Source organism: Macaca nemestrina, chromosome 9, assembly GCF_043159975.1.
Source record: "Macaca nemestrina isolate mMacNem1 chromosome 9, mMacNem.hap1, whole genome shotgun sequence".
Taxonomy (NCBI): Eukaryota; Metazoa; Chordata; class Mammalia; order Primates; family Cercopithecidae; genus Macaca; species Macaca nemestrina.
Genome location: NC_092133.1, coordinates 92,569,536 through 92,590,755, shown reverse-complemented (window position 1 = coordinate 92,590,755; position 21,220 = coordinate 92,569,536). Strand labels below are relative to the sequence as shown.

General features: G+C 40.1%; 1 protein-coding gene and 1 pseudogene across 6 annotated transcripts in view; one reads left to right on the top strand and one right to left on the bottom strand.

Annotated features, from left to right (window-relative positions):
* Positions 1 to 21,220, top strand: part of LOC105472068 (ankyrin repeat domain-containing protein 30B-like) — a 539,363-nt gene that overhangs the window by 180,212 nt on the left and 337,931 nt on the right. For 2 of the 6 annotated variants that reach the window (XM_071070094.1, XM_071070090.1), the window contains 2 exons: positions 513 to 829; positions 10,549 to 11,043. The exons of 1 other annotated variant lie outside the window; for it this stretch is intronic. The gene's annotated coding sequence lies outside the window, so the exon portion shown is untranslated. 3 more of the 6 variants (XM_071070095.1, XM_071070097.1, XM_071070093.1) reach the window with 3 other exon arrangements.
* On the bottom strand, positions 1,560 to 3,622 carry LOC139355998 (ankyrin repeat domain-containing protein 54 pseudogene; annotated as a pseudogene).

Below are 21,220 nucleotides of genomic sequence, written 5' to 3'. Positions count from 1 at the left end.
GGGGCCAGGCCATGTTATAAAAGAAAATGTAACGTTTGGGCTTAATGTGAGGGCTGATACCTAGAGTCTGGAGGTTGCAAGGGAGACAGCCAAATGATGTGTCATGGGGAACGTTCTTCAGGTGGATTTTGAGGCGTCACTGCAATGCTAGCTTCCTGTTGCTGGTGCAAGAAATTATTATTTATTTATTTTGAGACAGAGTCTTGCTCTGTCACCCAGGCTGGAGTACAATGGTGCGATCTCAGCTCACTGCAAGCTCCGCCTCGTGGGTTCATGCCATTCTCCTGCCTCAGCCTCCCAAGTTCCTGAGTAGCTGGGACTACAGGTACCTGCCACCATGCCCGGCTAATGTTTTGTATTTTTAGTAGACGCGTGGTTTCACCGTGTTAGCCAGGATGGTCTCAATCTCCTGACCGAGTGATCTGCCCGCCTTGGCCTCCCAAAGTGCTGGGATTATAGGCGTGAGCCACACACTTAGTGTCTTTAAACAACATATATGTATTCTCTTATAGTTCTGGAGGCCAGAATTCTAAATTCCCTTCCACTGAGTCAAGGTGGGAGCAGGGCAAGTGGCTTCAGAGACACTGTGGGAGGAATCCATTTCCTGGCTCTAGAGGCAGCCTCTGATCCTCGACTTTTGATGCCCTCCTTGAATGACTCCAATTCTTGCTTCCATCACTACACCTCCCACCACTCTCCCATCACCTGCTCTGCTCTTACAAGGATCCGAGTGAGGACATCAACTTGCCACCTAAACAAGCTGGGATAATCTTTCCTGCCAAACGTCCTTAACTTCATTACATCTGCAAAGCTTCTTTTACCATATAAGGTAATGTTCACAGGTTCCTGGATCAGAATATGGGCATAGTGGGGGGCCACTTATAAGCCTAGTACCGCTAGGCTGCAAAATACTGCAAGTAGACTGCAAAACCATTACACCCTTCTCGCGTTTTAATGATTGGGAGAAAAGCAGTTGGGACTTTTTGCTTTGGGGTCCTTCTTAACTTTGCATTTTTAGGGTCTAGGGTCCCTCTTAAACTTGTATTTTTAAGGTCTAACCCTCATCAATCCTCTCCTCCAACCAGAGACACCCACTGCAGTGTTTCCTTGAAAGTCTGGTGACATGTCTATATCTAAGTTCTGATGAGAGGCACAGGGCCAGCCAACAGCCCCCATGGCAGCCCCCTTGGCCAGAGGGTGCCCACCTAGGCCACACCCGGTGACTGAAACAAGCCCATGGCTGGGAAGGAACATACAGACAGGTCTGGGGCCTGGTGAGGGCACCATGGAGGCCATGGGGTGAGCAAGGTCTGCTAGGACAGTGCAGGTCTGCGGAGCTGAGGTGAGGCTGTAGAGCCTGGCCTAGTGCCACAGGAGCCAGAGGAAGAAGCTGGGGGCTATTGTCCCGGTCCACAGAGATGCCGGAGACTGTGGCACCAGGAGTGGCCCTGAGGCTGTGGAGAGAGCATCTCTACCCCATAGCACCTGGGGATGACGGTGAGGTCCGCACCTGACAAATGCAGCTTCCAAGTCCCAGATGTTGGGCTTTTTCTTTGTACTCAGAGACTAGTGGGGGCAGTGACAGGAAGCCAGGGAACATCTCTTGCTACCTCCTCCATGCTCTGTATCCAAAGACTGAGGGAGGTGGAGCTGGCTGGGAGGTCGGGCACTTCATCCACCTGCTCTTTGGTACTGGTCATCTAGAGGTGGGTGCAGAGGTGGTCCAACCATTTCCGCTGTTCACGTCACTGTAGGTGCACCGGGTTCTTCCTCAGCATTGGGATGATCTGCTTCACCTCCAGTCGCACAGCCTCCAGGCACTGGGAGTGGTCGTCCTGCAGGATGTTCTGCTTCGTCTTGGCCAGGTGTGGAGGCATACGTCCAGCTTGGTCCAGGACATCCACCGGGTCCCTCGTCGTAGCAGTAAGGTGATGACAGAGTCATGGTCTGTGCAGGCCACAATCTGGTCATTACCATTGCAAGAGGCAAAGTATAGAGCTGTGTGGCCCTTGTCAGTTGCACAGGGATCCGTGCCATTTTCCAGCAGCTGCCACACTTTTTCCTCATCGTTGGCACTGGCAGCATTGGCATTGTCTCTCTCATTCTTTTCAGAGCTGCACCTCTTTGCTCATGGGCCCGAGCCAGCAGTGGGGCCTGGAAGTGAGCCTCAGCTACCAGCGGGGATCTTGCAGCACAGCTCCTGGTGCAGCTCTGCATCCTACTGCCACCAGTCATGCGGTGGTGCAATGGGGGCTGGGCCCCAGGGGCCTCCTGGCCTGGGAGGCCCGTGCAGCTGCCCAGTGCAGACCCGAGGTCAGTGAAGGAGAAGAAGCCCCAGGTGCCCTTCAGCTTTTTTTGTTTGTTTGTTTGTTTTTTGTTTTGAGGCAGGATCTTGCTTTGTCACCCAGGCTGGAGTGCAGTGGCACCATCTAGGCTCACTGTAAGCTCCGCCTTCCGGGTTCACACCATTCTCCTGCCTCAGTCTCCCGAGTAGCTGGGACTACAGGCACCTGCCACCATGCTCAGCTAATATTTTGTATTTTAGTAGAGACAGAGTTTCACCGTGTTAGCCAGGATGGTCTCGATCTCCTGGCCTCTTGATCTGCCCGCCTCGGCCTCCCAAAGTGCTGGGATTACAGGTGTGAGTCACCATGCCTGACCCAGCCTCCTTTTCATTAAATTTTGGGATAACACAGAACTCAGCAAGACTTTGACAGTATGGATGATTACATCCTATTTACAATATTATTGTTTTCCTCTATCTACTTGTTTATTTACTGAGAAAAAAAGTGTCAGCGTAATCGTGGAAGCAACCTAATGAATAAACTACACCTTGATTATAAGAAAGAATGAAAATTGGTTCATCCTTCTTGAATACAGAGTTTTAAAAATTCTTAAGAAAATTATGGCTTATTGAGTACACTGCAATCCTTTTCTGTTACAAAAACAAAGACAAATGACTGCTTTGGGGTTATTTCCCCCAAATAGCTTCCATGTGTTTTTCCATCTGGTACATTGTAAAACTTCTTTTAACGCCTAAGCCCTCAGGAGAATTTCACAGCCGCTTTGTAAATCCTGGAAGTTCAGGAAACTGCCAACACATGCTGACCATGCTAAGTCCCAGTCTCCTTGGAAAGGAGTCTTGATAGTAGTGGACTCTCCCTTGAGGAAGTCTCACATGGCAGAAAACCAAGCGACTGTAACACAGGGTCTAGTTGTACGGTGATGTGCCTCGCTCACTGTTCTTGGGGTTCATTTTCCTCAGCTGAGCACACACAGAATTGTGGCTTTGTTTGAACAGAGTTCTTTTGGGTCATATGTACCTATGTTGGAGCCATTTGACTCCCTTCATTGTTGGTGGTCTCCAAGCCTAAGAAGAATATTGTAGGCCAGGCATGGCGGCTCATGTCTGCAACCCCAGCACTTTGGGAGGCCAAGGAGGAAGGATCACTTGAGACCATGAGTTCGAGGCCAGCCTGGACAACATAGGGAGACCCCATCTCTACAAAAAAATTTAAAAAATTAGCTGTACATGGTGGTGCACGCCTGTAGTCCAAGCTACTTGGGAGACTGAGGCAGGAGTATCACCTGAGCCTGGGAGGTTGAGGCTGCAGTCAGCCATGATCACAACACTGTACTCCAGTCTGGGCAAGAGAACGAGCTCCTGTCTCAAAACGACAACAACAACAACAACAGCCACAACAACAAAAACATAAAAAGAATATTGTACATAAATGGGAGAATATGTTCTTAGAACTCACCCACTCGAAACTCTAGGACATCAAATTGACAGTCTTGGTGACTTTCTAGGTAAAAATCTTCAAAATGATTATAAATAGATGAATAATCCTGATTTGGATTGCTGAGAGTCCATTCACAGTTTAGGTTTGTCGAGTAATTCCTGATTCCATCATAGTCAGGAGAAGTAAAGTTTCCTTCAGGAGTGTTTGGAAGAGACCCACCACACACTAAGAAAACAGAAGGCAACAGAGAAAGTAGTAGTAAGATTCAGGCCACAACAGAAGAGATAAACAACACAGGAACAGTAACTAAAACATCAACATTACTGCTTTGATTTGTTTTTCTAGATGCAGTCAGGATTATGAGTAAAAGGAATGCAAATTATGGAAGTTTCCGCAAGTTTATAAAGGAAAAAATGTGCAAAAATCAACACAACTTCTCTATCTTCCTGTTGGCTTAGATTAGGTGGCTGGGATTTGGCTCAGTATCAATATGTCCAAATATTGAGGCCTACTGTTCATTAATATTTAATTTAGAGGAATACCCAAATATAATGGTGGCAGGTCCTAATGGCTTGATTAGCAATTCTCTGCTTGATCTAATAATTTAATTTAAATCAAGCAGATAATAGGATATTGACCTACCAATGAATTTGCCCCCTTTTAATAAAGGGGCAGATGCTTCTTGTATCAATGAAATAACATAGTGGGTTTTTTTTTAAATATTCACTCCCACTTCTAAATTTTAAAACCCTTAGATAATAGCACCAATCCAGGAAATAAGAGGATATTTATAATTAGAGGCCATATCTTGCTTAATTTTGAAATATTCTGTATCAAATCAAACCTCCCATTTTTTTTCATTGGAAATACGTGTGTGAATAGATGACCAGAAACAATAAAGCCTGTTCTGTCCCCAGCAAAATTAATTACTCTCTGAGACTAAGTTACCTTCTAGGAGGTAGATGCTCTCTTTCCGCACCAAATAATGGACCAAGGAATACGAAACAGGTCACCAATCCTTGTGGTAACATGACTGAAACTGTGCTAGAAGTTCATCTAATGGCATTAAAAGTTTTAAATTCACCATAGCAGTTTCTTCCTGAAAGCAGAAAGCTTTTTTCTGTCTGCAGAAAGCTTTTCTGTTTTCGATCTGCTTATATGTGTTTGTCTTACATCAAAGATTCCAAGTGAACTTTGATCACTAAAGGGAAAATGGATGGCTCTGCTGCCATTGGCATTATCTGGGGGGCATCTGCAATGCACCTGATCAAAATGAGGTACATTTACAACATCCCACATTATCTGCATCTTCACTGGAGGTATGAGAAGCAGTGAAACCTCCATACAGCCTGGATCCATCCATGTGAAAAAAATGACTTTCATTGTGTTTCCTGAAGATTTAATCTCACTGCTTACATTACACAGTTTCTCTAGCTGGGGTGAGTTAATTCTAATGCCATTAAATACCTGTTGGAAAGAGTTTAACTTTTAGACGCACAATCCATCTTACTGCATATTTCCTAGGAGGTGATATTCCCAGCCCAGACCCACTTCCTTCTATGGGAACCCTGCCCTAAAATGAATGTTCTAACAATGCAGGTTTCTATCCCAGTGCCACAAGCCAGATGTTACCCTGAACACATTTTGTGACCTTAGGATAAATTCACTAGAATGAAAGTATTGCAGTAATGCCTTCCTGCCATGGCGTGATAGATTAAAAGCTGCTGTACACTTTGGAACTGGAAGCCGAGCTCCCAATGTAAAGGAGATAAGCCATCATGCTTACAATGTGGTGTGCAGAGCTCACTGATGGGCAGTTTTTCTTAACAATGCATCAGGGCTTTTGTTATTTGGAAAGGAAGCTTAAATGTTAAGTTTCTGATGATTTGATGTATATAATAAAGCAGATATTTTTTGTTTATCTTAATTTTTATTTATTTATTTATTTTTTGAGATGCGGTTTTGCTCTTGTTGCCCAGGCTGGAGTGCAATGGCATGATCTCGGCTCACTGCAACCTCTGCCTCCCAGGTTCAAGCGATTCTCCTGCCTCACCCTCCCAAGTAGCTGGGATTACAGGCACGCACCACTGTGCCCAGCTAATTTTGTATTTTTAGTAGAGACGGGGTTTCACCATGTTAGGCTGGCCTCGAACACCTGACCTCAGGTGATCCACCTGTCTCGGCCTCCCAAAGTGCTGGAAGTACAGGTGTGAGCCACCATGCCCAGCAAGCAGATATTTTTAAATACCTTGAAAAGTAATTTGAAAAATCAGTTTCCATATGCAATTAAACATAATAGTTCTTTCCTCATTAGTTATGGATTCAAAGCTTTAATTTCTTTACTTATTTGAATTTTTAAGAATGGATTTTTATTGACTCTAAAATATTAAATAATAACTGTAGTCATTCACATTGTTACAATAATTGGCAAACTATTTTTCCAATGCTGTACAAAATCAAAAAAACAATTTAGATGAAGTAACTAAACAATAATTCATTGATTGAGTGATTGATATTCCAGTGTTTTAAAGGATTTGAATGACTCAAGATTAGAAATAATGACTCAGACTATGGCACTAAAAGTTATGCAGTAGGAGAATGCATTCCACAACCAAAGATGTCAGCTTTTAAAATTTACTATAATTAATTAAATTTAGCTCTCTGGGGGCTTCTGGTCTAAAGTGTCTTCCAGCTCACTGGACCAGAAGAAGAGTTTGCTATCATTTACTGAGCAGACAAAAATGCCAGTCTTTGCTCATCATCTACTCAGCCTGTCTTGTCCAATTAGCACGACACCCTCCCAGGCAGATAATAGTATCCCTTTAATTAGATTAAGGTACCAGAATTCAGAAAGATGATGTAATTTGCTGAAGTTCAAATAGCTAGTAATAATAGAACTGGGATTCGAACCATCCCTCTGATTCCAAACCATGAAGTAGTGTAAAAAGAAACAGATGAGGTCAAATATTTCTATAATGCTGAAAACAGGAATGGGCATCACATTGCCAAAATCAAAAGGGATTAGAACCAACTATAAGGTTAACGGGACATGTTGGAAACCATGATCAATGGCTGTTATCCTGCCTCTGAGTCTGCCTTTGGCATAGAATCACAATGACTGAACATGTTATAGTCATCCATTTATCACATAGAGTTCTGCTGTTAGAAGCAACCAGAATGCAATTCCCATCATTGTCCTCTAATCCTTTTTGTACTCAGAAACTACAACTCTCAGAATACAAATGGATAGGAAGTAGGCATGTGAGATTTACGACAGGCTATAAAATTTGCTATCAGCAGGGACAAAATCAGATACAGGTTGTATTGTAGGACACACCGGGTGGCATAGCTTTTCATTTTCTCTGTCTGTAAGAGTCAGATAGGCAGGTAGGTTTGGAGAAATTTTAGGCTCAGACCAGCTGGATAAGGCATTAGCCAGGGAGCAGTGCAATGAAAGTTAAAACTGCCTCCTCTGCACTGGCAGATCTTCTTTCTTCTTTGCTCTTTTCTTTTTTTCTTTCTTCTCCTTCTTCTTTTCTCTTTCTCCCTCTCCTCAGTCTCCTCCTCTTCTCTTTCTCCTTCTTCTTCTTCTTCTTCTTCTTCTTCTTCTTCTTCTTCTTCTTCTTCTTCTTCTTCTTCTTCTTCTTCTTCTTCTTCTTCTTCTTTCCTTCTTTTCTCCTTTTCCTTATTTTTTTCTCCTTCCCCTTCTCCCTCTGTCTCCTTCTCCCTCTTCTTCTGCTCTTTCTCATCCTCCTTCTCCTTCTTCACCCCCTTTCATCATTCTTCTTTCTCTTTTTGGCAAGTTCTCAATCAAATAGAGTAGGGGCAAAGGCCAACCCACATGGCCTTGTTTGGAGCAGAGTAAAGAGGAACCAAAATAAACATTGAACATATAAAATATATTTCAGAAAAAGGAATGTGGACATTATACTAAAGATTCAGGAAAAAAATAATTCTGAAAGTGATTCCTTGCTGCAGTTTTAACCTCCCCAAGAGAAAAGACCTGTGGATATGACATTTGTAGGTTTGTAGGTTTCCCTATTTAAAGAGTCAGGGCACCCTCATGCATACAGAGATGCCAGTCATCCTTTTGGTAATTCATTCTTAAATATGAATGAACAGCCAAGGATCAGCAGATATTTAGGGAAGTGACTAATGTAAAAGGCAGAGACCAATATGAGTAAACAGGAGATAAGAACATGAAGAAAACTGACCCCACATAAGCAACACAAAACTTCAAAATTATTAGTATATTCATGTATATATTAATATAGTGAACATATAAAATATTTAAACATGTATTTTTCAAAGAATGATGGTAAAATAAAGATAATTTCAGGTATATCATTTCTTTAAAAATGTATTGCCCTTGCCCATCTCCTTGGGGAGCTACAAGAGGGTGTGCCTCACAAAAGAGGAAATTAACCAAGAAAGGGACATACATAGCATCACAAGCCAGCTTTCTAGCCCAGGAGCAGAATGAAGGAACTTGCAAATCCGATGGCAAAGGGAAATTCTGAAATGACAGCTAGCATCAGGCTTGCAGCTGATGGACAAAGGCTAAAGAAAAGATATTACTGAGGAAAAGAAATGAAACTGATATGTTTTACTACAGAAGGTGAAGATGCACACCCAGGGTGGAAAGGGTGTGGAAGAATTAGTGATCAATGCGTAAAACGCAAGAAAATGTAAAGAGGACACAATTATTATTATCCCTTGGGAAAACAAAAGCAAATATTGCCATAGTACACTACTTGGCTCAGTTGTGAATGGTATTTACTTAATAATGGTAATGTCAACTGAATGACAATTTAAGCAAAAGCTGTGATATATGTATTTTGGGAGACATTTGGGAAAGTATATAAACTGTGCATACCCCACGTGCACTTGTGGTGACAGAAGGCTAATGCTCATCTTCCAGAGTAGGATGTGGATAGATAATGTCCAAAAAAGGCAAGGAGTAGTAGAATAGGAATATTATTTAGAAATAATGACATAAAACCCACCAGCAGTAGCTGCAAGAGTTATAAGTTGATAATTAAGGGAGAGCGAGATGACAAGTAAGATCTGCTTTGGAATTTGTGGTTGTGGCTATAACTGGTATCTTTATTTGAGTTCTAAAACTATGCCTGTTCATATTCTCTTTTCTAAAGGACATGTGAATACTCTGCTTGTAAAATTCCTAAAAATCATTATATTCAGTATGATTTAAACTATGAAAATAATTCCAAAGGTAAACAAACAACTGTTAGCATACATATGAAAATTTTAGTAATTGATGGGTAGAATTAAAAATATCTTTATATTTTTTATTTTCTGAACTCTCCAAATATTGCTCAATAAGCATCCATGATATTTATAACCAGAAAAATAGACTAAAATCAGAATTCAAGTGAATTTTTATCACATGATTACAAGTACATAAAATATGCTTTGCCAAGAAGAGATGAGAAAATGCATCAAAATATAGTATAGTGGGAGTGGTTAGTATTTTTTCTACTTCATTTTTGTTTACATATATTAAATCAATAATGGGAAACAAAGTTTCTTTATAATAAACAACCTTAGTCCAAAATTTCCTGGCTCTCAAATAAAAGCAAACACACTTGATTTCTTATTTTCAAGATCTGAAAGACAACAGTTTAGTCCTTCATATATTAGAACTTGGAAATAAAATCTGAAGGTTGAATGAGATCATTTTAGGGTGATACAAAGTGGTCATAAGATACAAATATATTTCATATTTTTGAGATTCACTACCCAACAGGTGACAATTAAACTGAAAACAAAAGTGGCTTCTTATTAAAGGGATAATTATAGTACCTCTACTATCCATTCATTCAACAATTATTTATCTCTATTATGTACAGGCATTGGGGACTCAGTGAATCCCCAGCAGTGAATGAAAGTATAGCTTGACCTCAAGGAGCTTATGTTCTATTGGGGGAAGCAGACAATAAACTGATGAACAAATCAAAATGATGTATGGCAGCAGGTGTGAAGTGCTATAAAACAATATGACAGACAGGGGTCAGGCCAGTGTGGGGTCTGTAATATAAGGTACTTACACCATATGGATTAAAAGGCATTCAAGCAGAGAACTGAATGAAGTAAGGGTGTGGAGCAGGCCACCATCTGAGCAGGGGCATTCCAGATGAAGGCAACAGCTGGACAGGGAGAATCTCAGCACATTCAAGGAACAGAATGGAGGTCAGGTAGCTGGATCCCAGCGAGCAGAAAAGAGGGGAGTTTGAGATAAGGCAGACAGGTAGAAGAGGGAGGGGCAGCAGATAATGTCAGCCAGGTGGACCACAGGTGCAATTTGGGATTTTCCTCTGAGTGAGATGAGAAGCCAATAGAGGATTTTCAAAGGGAGCAACATGATCTGATTAAGGTTTAAAACCATCACAAGCTGCTGTGTTGAGAATGTAGGGAGATGAGAATGGAGGCAGGCGCACCAGGTGGAACTTACTAAAATAATCCAAGTGAACGGTGGGGGTGGTAGTAGTAGATATAATAAGTAGTTTGTGGATATTTTTAAAGATACACCCAATGGGACTTGCTTATAGGGTATGAGAGGAAGTATTCCAAAATAGACATCAAGACTTTTGACCTTAGCAACCACAAGTTTGGAATTATTTACTGAGATAGCAAATACTGCAGAAGGGGCAAGTTGGGTGGAGAAATGTACTAATATTAATCCGGACTACCTATCTACACACACATAAGTATGTATAGCACTTCACAATTAACAATCTATTTGTTATTCACACTCAGGGATCTCATTTGCTTTCTTTCACTGCAGAAAGCTGAGAGTGCTGAGGGCACATCTGAAACCACTGGAGATTGGCGACATAGAGGTCAGGTAGCAGTGCTCTCCCACCAGGAGTCCCTCTGCACCCCTGGAGAGAGCAGTCATTATGTAGGACGACCCATCTGCTCAGAACTTTCGGTGGTGGCTTGTGCTGTGACTCTGGTCCCATTCACCTATGTGCTGCTGTAGGCTTAGCTTTCCACAGCCTCCCCAGTTTTGCCATTTGTCATTATTGTTCACTCTTAAAATTTATTCTGACCCTGATGCATGGAGTGATAGCTGTTAGCCTCTTAAAACAACTTTTACAATTATTTTGACAGTTTACCGTGTTTTGGTCTCCCAACAATACTTAGAATTTGTCTGAGTTATAGTTGCATAGACGGCAATTTTCCTGACCTAGTTTTCTGACTATGATTTGTGGGTCAGTAAACTCCTTAAATGATGGAATATAACATCTCAGGCCGCAGGGAACACTTACTATCACATGCTCGTTGTTGCAGGATGGATGCGTGGCCGGCCTCAGGTTGTTAAACGTTAGGGTGATCCGCCTTCCCTCTGGGGTGGTGATTCTCCACTCGTAGATCCGGCCATGAGGATTTGGGTTCTGTTAGTTGGGAGAAGTAGATGTTCCAGCAGAGCCCTGAAGGCCCCCACCACACTCTGATGTGAGGGGCAAAAAGCTAAGAAAACTTGCAATCAAATCGAAGTGTCTCTTTCCATCAGGGAAGCTCTCAAAATTCAGGTATTTAAAAATTATCCTTCTAGACAAAATTATTCTCCGTATTTATGTGTGTGAAGATTTTAGTGAATATATACACTTATTTCCTATCTCTATTAATATTTAACTCTGGCTTCCATGGATGATAGTCCACAGACAGCAATTTAATTTTCATCATGGCCCAAGAAATATGAGAGACCAATGAATATAATGAAGTTAAGAATCAGGAAAATCAGGTCTGGGGCGGCAGCTCACGCCTGTAATCCCAGCACTTTGAGAGCCCAAGGCAGGCAGATTATGAGGTCAGGAGTTTGAGACCAGCCTGACCAATATGGTAAAATCCTGTCTCTACTAAAAATACAAAAATTAGCTGGTGTGGTGGCAGGCACCTGAAATCCCAGCTACTCAGGAGGCTGAGGCAGGAGAATCGCTTGAACCCGGGATGGGGAGGTTGCAGTGAGCCAACATCACACTATTGCACTTCAGCCTGGGTGACACAGCGAGACTCCATCTCAAAAAAAAAAAAAAAAGAGAGAATCAGGAAAACCAACCAGGAGTAGTGGTTCATGCCTGTAACCCCAACACTTTTGGAGGCCAAGGCAAGACCCCATCTTTACAAAAAAAAAAATCAGGAAAATCAGAAGGTTAATATAAGTATCCAGTTTTTCCAAATAGATCTTTATTACATCTGAGTTTGTCGGATTTGCAGTAAGGCAAATTCTGAGTAACTATAGGACTTTCTTAAGGCGGGCATTGCAGTGTAACTCTCATCCTCGTATTATATCTCTCATGATACTAGTTATTTTCCCTTATAGCATTGATCACAGCTGCAATTTTTCATTTATCAGTGTGACTTTTTGATTAAGGTCCAAGAAGATAGGGGTCCTGTTTTGTTTTGTTTTCAAACTATTGTAACACCAGTGCCTAGCACAGTGTCTGTCCAATGCAGGTGCTCAATGTTGTTTTGAATGAATCAAAGACATCACCTTCCATGCTGGATTCAAATCACAGTCTGAATCCTGAGGCAGTCAGAGAGCCGTTTGTGACAAACCTGACCACGGCAGTATTGCTGGAAGTGTCTATCCTGTCAGGAATGGTGTTTGCACAGTGTCTGCCCAAGATGTTTCCTGTGAGAGACAAATAATGCAATATATATGTCCAGGTGATTGATTTCTTTTAAACTCTATTCGAGGTGTCCTGCGTGTACAAAGAAAATAATAAAAAACAAGACCTTGCCCATGAAGAAACATTAATCTCTGTCAAGAAAACAGGAAAACATGAATGAAAATTAACATATTCAAATATATGAAGAAGTGAAGAAAATGCAACCAGTTAGGGGAAGGATATCTCGGGACAATGAGGAGGGCTTGCTCAATTGGTTGAAAAAGTGCTCTGAGACAACAGAGTGACAAATATCTGCCTTATGCTGCTGCCAGGAGACATGCATGACCTTCTCTCTGCCTCAAGCTATAGAGCACCCCTCAAATAACGGCATGTGGTAAGGGGATGTCTCAGCAGCAACAGGTTGCCTTCCCACTACCATTGCTCTCCCCAAGTGGCCTCCAGGGTAGGCTCTATGACACCTGGGCTCTGGGCATCCATTGTTAATGGTAGAATTGAGGGAGAGAATCGCTGGTACTGCCCAAAGCTTATTAATCTGCACTTCTTTGCAGAGTATAGACATGCTTTTGCCTTTCTTGGAATGAAGAAACTTCAGAGGCTGAATAAGTACATGCGAAAATAAACACCCCAAAGAGAGCAGATATATTTCACTAACCAGAGGTATGATAATCCCAGATCTCCACAAAGTCTTTTTCACAGCCAAAAGAATTCTGAAGGTTAAAATCTTCAAAAGAGATGGTGAGATAGTGTCTGGAGAGCCCCTGGAGATGCCACTCACAGAATAAGTTGTCTCTATATGGAAGCATTAGATGGCCAGTGCTTTCAACAATACCACTTTGCCCTGCTACTCTTCCCCCACATTGAACTGAAAAAAGAAAGAAAGAAAGAAAGAAAGAAAGAAAGAAAGAAAGAAAGAAAGAAAGAAAGAAAGAAAGAAAGAAAGAAAGAAAGAAAGAAAGGAAAGAAAGAAAGAAAGAAAGAAAGAAAGAAAGAAAGAAAGAAAGAAAGAAAGAAAGAAAGAAAGAAAAAAAGAAAGAAGAAAGAAAGAGAAAGAAAGAAAGAGAAAGAAAGAAAGAGAAAGATTGATTCTATTACAATTTTTTTTTTTCTCATTTCGCCAGCACATGTGAAAACTTTTAGGTGCCAAGTGACTATGAATTGAAGTTTTTAAAATTCTGAAAATGGTTAGTGCTTTCCTCATTATTTGAATTATAGGGTTGATTATAGGGTTGATTACAGAAATGATACCACGAGTCCAATCCAATAATGGGAAACAAGAAGATGACTAAATGGCATATTCTGTAATGTCACATTAATTCTTTTGGTACACTATGTAAGAGCTATTAGTCGCAAGCAAGTTTTATCTCAAGAACAAACTAGTAGACTCATCTGACCTGCCTAGAACCCTGTGTTGATTCTAAAGACTAAACCCAAGCTCAGCTGGAAGGGGAACTGTGGGGACGCCTGCCATTTCTAGTTTTACTATCAACTAAACTGTTCACTACAGTAACTGATATCTCAGGGCCTTGAAAATTACTGTTCAATTATGTCTTATTAGCTGGATTTGATAGCTAATTGAATTATATGCAGCTTGACTCGGGATATAACATGATCTATGGTGTAGTTAAATATTGTTATAACTAGGCTTTCTGAACTTTTGCTATATTAAATATTCGTTTGGTTTGTGTCTAGACCTATTAGATACTAAACTATGTGCTATTGTGACCATACTATAGTGAGTCTTCAACAAGAAAAATTACTGCTCAATCTTTAAATAAGGAAATAAAAATCCTGAAGAGACATATTTGCTTTTTATCCAGTGCCTGATCTGGCACTAGAGACTCAGAGAAAAAAAAAAAAAGCTTAATTATTTTGTATATGATGAGGAATTCAAAGACATTGTTCTAAATATAGTTATCTGGTTCTCAAATAGTTTCATTACTTAAGGTAATAAACATACTGTAGCTCTTCCTTTTCCTTAGGGGATACATTCCAAGTCCCCCAAGTGAGTGCCTAAAACCTCAGATAGTACTAAACCCTATATAGACATATAGACAATTTTTTTCTCTGTATATGTACCTATGATAAAGTTTACTTTATAAATTAAACATAGTAAGAGATTAACAATATTAACTAATAATAAAATAGAATAATCATAACAGTATACTGTAAGAAAAGAAAATGTGGTCCCTCAAAATATCTTGGTGTACTGTACTCACCTATTTTTTGGGCCTCTGTTTACCAAGGGCGTTGAAATCATGAAACATGAAACCATGGATAAGAGAGAACTACTGAATTTCATAGTAAGCAGAAGAAACAGGAGTTTGAATTAACTACGCATATTTCTTCACAAGTTAGAAAAAATACAAAATATTCAAGTTTACTAAGATTATGTTTTAAAATAAACATTAAAAGAGAAATTAAAGTTGATGACTGTGGTTTTAAACATTTACACTCCTTACTTATTTCTAGCATTAAAATATTTTTTAAAATAGGCAGATAGAATGACTTCTTTTTAAAAAGTCATGGTTTTAAAAAAAGTTTTAACAAATTCATTCTATAACAACTCTTTAATATAAAAATGTTTTCCAGGGCTTTTATAGTTTTGTGTTTTACAGTTAAGTCTTTAATCCATCTTGAATTGATTTTTGTATATGGTATAAGTAAGGGGTCCAGTTTCAATCTTCCACATATTGCTAGCCAGTTCTCCTGGCATCATTTATTACATAGGGAGTCCTTTCCCCATTGCTTGTTTTTGTCAGCTTTGTTGAAGATCAGATGCCTGTAGGTGTGAGGCCCTATTTCTGAGTTCTCAATTCCATTTTATTGGTCTATGTGTCTATTTTTGTACCAGTACCATGCTGTTTTGGTTACTGTACCCCTGTAATATAGTTTCAAGTCAGGTATTGTGATGCCTCCAGCTTTGTTCTTTCAGTTTAGGATTGCCTTAGTTATTTGGGTTCTTTCTGGGTCCATATGAGTTTTAAAATAGTTTTTTCTAGTTCTGTGAAGAATGTCATGATAGTTTGATAGGAATAACATTGAATCTGTAAATTTGGGAGAGCAGTATGGCCATTTTAATAATATCGATTCTTCATTCTTCCTATCTCTGAGCATGGAATGTTTTTTTCATTTGATAGAGTGGAGGGTGGGAGAAGGGAGAGGAGCAGAAAAAATTACTATTAGGTACTAGGCTTAGTAACTGGGTGATGAAATAATCTTTACAATGACTCCCATGACACGAGTTTACCTATATAACAAACCTGCATCTGAACCTAAAATAAAAGTTAAAAAAATATATATTACCTATAGAATACTTGGCCTTGAATGCCAGATCGAAATCTCAAATACATAACCTCTTCTAAGGACCACTGACTGCTGGGCAAATATGTCCCACAAAATTTGGAAAGTATTGGTGCATCTGAATCCACTCCATCCCACAACTCAAGTAGTTGGAAGTACAGCTAAAGTGGAAACAAAATTCTGTTAAATTTAAATGGTCAATTGCCTTGACTTATTTTGATAATGACAACTTCACTTACTTTCTTTGAAGATATTATTACATCATCATTTCTTAGCATAAAAGACTATGATAGAATCAGTGTAAGCCACGTGTCACTTTAAAATGCTGTAGGATATTTTTCCTAATAGTACATTCTTTCATTAGCAGCTCAAAAATACAGGTTTTACATGTTCTACATTGAAGAATATTTACTTCCCTTCTATATTCTGTATTGGTTTTACAAATATAAATGTTGTTTTCAAATTAATCCCTATGAATTTTAAAAAAACAAGTATTTTGTTCCACACAATGATTTGATACATTTCACATGACAAAGATAAATTCTCTAACAGCTCTGTAACTGGGACTAACGGAGAGTCCCAACTGGAATTTTCTGTGTCTGTAAAAGTAGACAAGCATGTATCTAGCGTTTCTTGAGGAAGTTACATCAGCTAATTAATGCTACATGAGTGGAAGAGTAGTATTCAATCCAGTGCCAGAAATAGCAACAAAAGCTCTTATATCTAAGTTTTGCACCACAGTCGCATTCATGCAAACGTATACACACTTTTGTTAAAGGAAAGAGAAAAACGGTTTTTTTACAATCTATATGGTTTTCCTTTCTCTTCAACGTAGTAAGACTTACTCTCTGTTTTGTAATACTTTCAGAACTCTTATTAAATAAAGACTGAGAAATTATACTATACGTGCTTTAGTACTGTTCTGACACTAGTGACCCCTGGTGACATACACACAAATTCCCATTTGTTAAACACACATTTTATCATTTGTGACACTGAACAAATAAATATTTGTTTGGGCAAATAAATATTCATTTCTCAGAAACACAATATATTTCCTGTGGGAGGAAGAATGGATAAACATCAATCTCAAGTAGCCACCCTCAGCGTCCCTTGCAGGAAGCGTCTAGGGTCACAAGGGACAGTATCCATGTACATAAACCTGCTCAGCAGATGGCAGAGTGACTGGTACACTGTGTTTTCAGGCCTGAGTTATTAAGCATTTCCCTTTTCCCCTAGATTTCCTTGCAGTATGTGCTACTGAAAGAAATGAATTGTCCTGAGACATGACAGTTAAAAAATACTAACTTTGGGTAGGAAAAAAATGAAAATGGAAGTGACATACTTGGGTGTTACTTCAATATCGAATTGATCTTCAAATTGCAGCCATATGCGTGTTTCCGGTGGAGCCGCTAAGATCCAAATACAATCAGCGTGCGGGGGTTAATTATCAGGGTGGTTGGGAGAGGTCACATACCCAGCAGAATCAGCTTCATGGATGTAGACGTTGCCCCCACAGGCTGTCAGCAAACACAGTTAAAATCAATCTATGCTCTGGTGAAGGAGATGCATTCAAAGGACACAAATCATCTTTTAAAGTCAACTTCTCTGTAATTTGTCTCAATTTCCTTTCATCTGTTATGATCCTCATTTTCTTTTCCAGCAAACGAATTCTCAATTTGCTATCGAGGGAGCTACCAGGTGTGACACTTTTTAATTTGCCAGATCATCTATCTATTCTCATTGGAAATTTCATTCTTTCTTAAAGTCAACCAAATGATTATGGCGCATGGTGCATGGGGCAGAACATCACAGAAGCATGAATAAATATCCACCACTTCAATAAGCATGTAAGTATGCTAGCAGTTACAGCTTCCCACTGAGTGTTCAGTGCAGCAGAACGATGCAGAGCTATGATCGTGGTGTATTCAAAAGACTAAGCAGATGTATCTTTGCACAACTCTGGAGGCATTCATTCATTACATCTCTTCAGGATTTAGATGCATTTGAGAAACAAGATCAGTGGCATGAGACAATTTATTAGCCATGTTTTGCCAGACGATAAAGGAGCTTTTTAATACTTCTTTTCTAGAAAAACAAAGTATTATCAAAAAATACTTTTCTATTTTCAATAAATATTCTTTGGCATTTTCAACAAACAAACCAGACAGGAGTAAATGTACTTACAATGCCAATGAAATTAACCTGTCCAATCACTTAGCCACACAGATACTTGATCTGCTCAACTCTAGCAACATTTATGTCCACTGTCACTCATCCACTTATAGTCACATCCTGAATTCTGTCAATACCTCTAACTCCCCCATCTCTGAAACTCTAAATTGCAAATCCCTTTCATGAGTTCCAACTCCCTTGCTTCATGTCTTTCCTTCAGACTTCCCTTGCAAAATACCAACTCCATAGTTGTGTTTGATTCAAGCCATTCATTCATGGAAATTGATGCCCCTGCAAATATATGTTCTCCCATCTCAACATCGCCAAGCAATTCACCCATTTCTTTTCATGTAAACTACAACAGCCATTTGGAACTTTATTCCCTAAACCCTTGACTTTCCCCATTTCCTCTTGGTTCTCAGCACACTACATTAGGTTCCATTTTACAAAGAAAGTGAAACAATTACATGATAATCCCTTCCATTTGTTACCCTTCATTTGTTACTATCCTTAATAAATTCATCCACATCTTTATGCTCTATTTTACCCTCTGTATATTATCTTCCTGTATCTCTGGATCAAGTTCCCATCCTATTTTCTCCTCTGGGATCTTGCCCTATTTAATCTCTCTCTCCCTCTCTGTCTGTCTCTCTCTTTCTCTCTTTTAACCCTTCTTTCTTCAATCCTATGAAAGCACTCATGTTCCCCCAAGTCACCTCACAGTTATATGCCCAAATAACTTTTTTAATTCTTATTTTATATCCACAGCTTTTAACATGATCACATTGTCCTTCTTTACATTTTTGTCCCTTGACTTCTGTGACACCAAGCTCTTCTCCTTTTACTCCTCACATCATTCTTCCTCTTGGAATGAATACTGTATTAGGCGCCTCCCTCCAGGGCTTCCCTGACATTGCTGAAGGGCCTCAGGAATCCTCCTGTAGGCCTTTCATCTCACTCTAAATAATTCCCCAATTGCTGTTATGCATCCTGATTACATCAACTATAAGTAGTCTCTTAACAATTCCCATATTCACAGATTCAGTCTAGACCTCTGTTCTGCCCTACAGATTCCTGTTCCGACCACTTAGTGGGCATCTCCAGTGGAGGTAATTCAGAGGTTTCAAACTGAACATGTCTCAAATGAGGACTCTCATTTGTTCATCATCCAGAGTTCCATACCTGAGTCTGCTGATGACAGTGTCAGCCCTTCTTCCTACGGACACTCTGTATTCACTTTACTGCCTTATTTTTCTCCTTCATACCTTTCACCATATGACATATTACATATTTTACTTATTTATTGTCTGAGTCTTAACACTAGAATTAGGCTCCATGAAGACATGGATTTTGTTTGTTTACTGCTATATCCCTGGGACCTAATACAGTATCTGTCCCATGGAAAGTTCTTAATAAATGTCTGTGGGATGAAAGGATCCACTCAGCCAAAAACCCAACAACTGCTTCTAAGGCTTCTCCCATCCCTTCCCTCTTGCCTCACATCCAGCTGACATCCAAATTCACTCCATCCCATACTGATAATATCTTTGATATGCCCCCTCTCCTACTTTCTTACTGGCATTGCCTTAGTTCAGGGAGTAATATTCTTCCTAAATTACTCTTTCATCTGGTCTCTCTCTCTTTAGTCTTCCCTGCTGCCAATGTTTTCAGTGTTGCAGCCACATTAGTGTTTTTAATCTGATCACACTGTTCAGGCTTTGGAGTAAAATCTTCCAATGCCTCCCACTACCTTTTGATGAACACGTAACTAACTTATGGTGGCATCCATGGCCCTGAGCACAGTGATTCCTGCCTGCTTCATCACTATTATGTTTACCTCTTTTGACTCTATTCTAAAGCGGTGGTGAATTCTTTCAAATTATTGAATATGACTTGTAACATTGAGACTTTCTATGCACTCACATCTTTTTATCACTGATTGGCAAATCTCTTCATCTACTTCCTCTGGAGCCCTCTCTGACGTCCTGGGCTGAAGTAGGTGTTTCTGTTCTATACATTCCTCTTTCTAGCACTGATTATACCATATACCATGTTCTTTTTTTTTTTTTTTTTTTTTTTGAGACAAGGTCTTGCTCTGTCACCCAGGCTGGAGTGCAATGGTATGATCATGGCTCACTGCCGCCTCAATTGCCTGGGCTCAAGTGATCCTCCCAACCTACCCAACTTAGCTTACTGAGTAGCTGGGACCACAGAAGTGTGCCACCATGCCCAACTAGTTTAAAATTTTTTTGGTAGAGAGGAGGTCTTTCTGTGCTGCACAGGTTGGTCTCAAACTCCTAAGCTTAAGTGATCCTCCTGCCTTGGCTTCCCAAAGTGCTGGGATTATAGGCATGAACCACTGTGCCCAGCCCTACATTGTTCTAATTGCACTCTTGCTTGTCTGTCTCCTGCACAACGCTGTGAACTCCTTGCCAGAACTTGGTAGTTTTCATGATGTGAAACACTTTGTAAATGTTTGATTAATTAATTAATAGATGAGATTAATAGGTGAGAATAAAAGGCATCTACCACAGGATCCTAGAAATCTCAATCAACCACAGCAAAAGAGTGTCTCTGGAGAAAAATGGTACAAAACTAGGTGATTCAATATCGAAAGATGTTCACAAAAGGACCTATGTTAAAGGCTGAGAAATAGGAGTGGCATGGGAGTAGATATGGTGGGAAGATAGCCAGATAGATGTGGGAAGTAGAAGGCTGTCTATAGTTATGGAATATGGTTGAGTTGGTAAGTAGAGAGAAATAAGAGTGATGCTATTGCTTCAGGTTGCCAACAATAGGTTGTGAAATCAAAAGACTTTTGTTTAAGTCTGATGTCAACTACAGTCATAATAAGCTTTAAGAAAGACAGGGAGAAAGCAGTGGCCATAACCATACTTGCATGAACAGCGAGTCCATAAAGAAATAGAAGAGGTGCAATGTCAAATATACCCTTAGTGTATCTCTCAGTGTATCTGAATTACCATTAAATGTTGACTTTAAAAATTTAAATCAAGACTGAGTCTATTGGCTGGGCACAGTGGCTCACTCCAGTAATCCCAGCACTTTGGGAGGCAGAGGCAGGTGGCTCACCTGAGCTCAGGAGTTCAAGACTAGCCCGGGCAACATGGTGAAACCCCATCTCTACCAAAAATACAAAAATTAGCTGGGTGTGATGATACATACCTGTAATCCCAGCTTCTAGGGAGGCTGAGTAAGGAGAATCACTTGAGCCTGGGAGGCGGAGGTTGCAGTGAGCTGAGATCCCACCACTGCACTCTAGCCTGGGCGACAGAGCAAGACCTGTCTCAAGAAAGAAAAAAAGACTGAGTCTGTCATAAATAAAAA